Raw genomic sequence first — 2,360 nt, 5'->3', positions numbered from 1 at the left:
GCAATTAACTTCAGGCAGCTTCAGGCCCCAGAGAAGGGCCAGGCTGGTCGGCTCCTGTTTCCTCTCTGCTGCCTTCAGCCGCTGGTGACCTCATTTGCTGAGTGACTCCGCACCTCCAAATCCGCGAAAGCTGGAAAATAGACTGGACGGCTATGCACTGGCATGAAAACAGCAAAACTGGAAAAATCTCCAACAGCCCTTCCGCCTCCCCGGTCCGAGCAGTGGGGAACCCAGGAAGGCCCGGAAAATGAGCAGCACACCTGCAGCCCGGGCTGAGGGGGCACTCCTGCACGCTCCCAAAACACACCACACTGAAGAAAGAATTGCCTTAAAAATTGTTCCTTTTCTCCGTTCTTTATCTTTGTAAAAAAAAAACCATGTAACTGTGGAAGGAGAGGTTGGCACAACGCCACAGCATTCTGGCTAAAGCAACAACATGATCATGAAGACAAAAAAACACATTCATCTGGATTTCACACCAATAGTGACGTAACCAAAGGCGTGCTAAAGCAGCTGCGTTTCTTGTCCCCTTTAAGAAAAATGAGCCCTGCTCTTTTTCGTGGCGCCTGGGAGGTGGTCGGCTGCTTCAGGATAAAGCTGAGCATCTGTTTCCCAGCCACTGGCTGCCACAAGCTCACTGAAGTGGACGGTGAACGCCAACCACATACCTTTCACGAGACGCGTGTGGCCACAGAAGTTGCTGCTAATACGCTGGGTGAAGAATGGAAGGGTGGTGTGGTTCGAATCCGTGGTGGGAACGACAAACAAGGTTTCCCCATGAAGCAGGGTGACTCGACCCATGGCCATGTCCGCCTGCTCCCAAGCAAGGGGCATTCCTGGTTCAGACCAAGCAGGGGTGGAGAATGGAAGCGCAGATCTGTTCCGGGTTGCACTGTGGATGCCAGTTGGAGTGTTCTCAACTTGGTCACTGTAAATAAAAAAACAGGAGAGAGAGATATTCCTGGTCGGACTGATACTTCTGGGCCTCGTTGCCTGGGGCCCAAAAGAGCGAGTAGAATCCGCCAACTTTTCAATCTCGCTAAAGAAGATGATGTCCGCCAGTACGTTGTGAGGAAGCCGCTAAGCAGAGAAGGTAAGAAACCTCAAACCAAAGCACCCAAGGTTCAGCGTCTTGTGACTCCACGCATCTCGCCACACAAACGTGGGCTTATTGCTCTGAAGAAACAGCATCCTAAGAAAAATTGGGAAGAGACTGCAGATATGCTCAACTTTTAGCCAAGAGAATGAAGGAGGCCAAAGAAAAACGCCAGGGACAGACGCCAAGAGGTGCAGGCTGTCCTCTCTGAGAGCTTCTACCTCTGAGTCCCGTCAAAAATGAGATTTTCAAAGAGGAATAAATAAGATCAGACATCAGGGGGGAAAAGGGGGGGAAAAAAGGAATGAATCTATAGTACCAGCTTGAAAATGCTGACTTTTATCTTTTTTCCTTTTATTTTTAGGTCTGATTGTCTTTGTCATATTTCTTTCCTTTCTCTCAAAAGTCTATCAATAAACATAGAAATTACTGACTGAGATCTAGCGATTGCCTACGTGACCTAATTGCTGAATAGGGATTGAGGCACTTGCTTCCCATTAATCTACCTTTAATGCTGTTGATACTCATTTTGCTTGAATAAATAGTATTTATAGTAAATGGGTAAACATCGTTTTAAGTGCAAATTAGACTGAAATGATCATTAATTAAATGATACCTAGGTTTCAGGATAAAAGAACTACTTCTCCATAACTAGGTTGGAACCAACTACTATCAAGGTGCAGTAATTATTAATAAATTCAGAGAATGAGAGAACATCAAAAAAAAAGAAATAGGGCCGGCCGAGTGGCTCAGTTGGTTAAGAGCTCGCTCAAGAGTCTGAGCTCTGAGCAACAGCGGTTCGAGTCACGACCCGAGATGAGCAGCCGCTGAGCTACCAATAGGTGGCAGGATGGCTCAGCTAAAAAAAATAATAAGAAGAAGTAAATAAATAAAAATAGGGTGTAAGTAGATGATAGAACGCAAGGTGACCCAGAGCTCCTAGCTCGGTGGGTGGAGAGCTCAGTACTCCCCCAAGTGGTCACAAGTTTCAACCTATCCATGCACTGGCATGATGTCCCATGTCAGACACTCCCAAAACACTCCTAGAGGATTGCGTGAGTTAAATAGACTTCCTTTCCTTCCCTTGTGCATCTGAACCTGCCCTGTGCCAGGCAGCATCAGTACGCTCCTGGGGTAAAAGAACGTAATCAAGTGGACTTTGAAGGCAGCATGTCACAGGAAACAGATACAGTCTAATGACATGTATTCTTTTTTTAAATGGTTCCTCAAAAGGGCGATTCCATTAGAAGTTCGAAAGGGCATT

General features: G+C 46.6%; 1 pseudogene; it reads left to right on the top strand.

Annotated features, from left to right (window-relative positions):
• The first annotated feature begins 232 nt into the window (after positions 1 to 232).
• On the top strand, positions 233 to 1,339 carry LOC109394190 (40S ribosomal protein S6 pseudogene; annotated as a pseudogene).
• Positions 1,340 to 2,360: the final 1,021 nt, after the last annotated feature.

Source organism: Hipposideros armiger, unplaced genomic scaffold, assembly GCF_001890085.2.
Source record: "Hipposideros armiger isolate ML-2016 unplaced genomic scaffold, ASM189008v1 scaffold_415, whole genome shotgun sequence".
NCBI classification, from domain to species: domain Eukaryota; kingdom Metazoa; phylum Chordata; class Mammalia; order Chiroptera; family Hipposideridae; genus Hipposideros; species Hipposideros armiger.
This window is presented reverse-complemented; position numbering and strand designations above follow the sequence as displayed.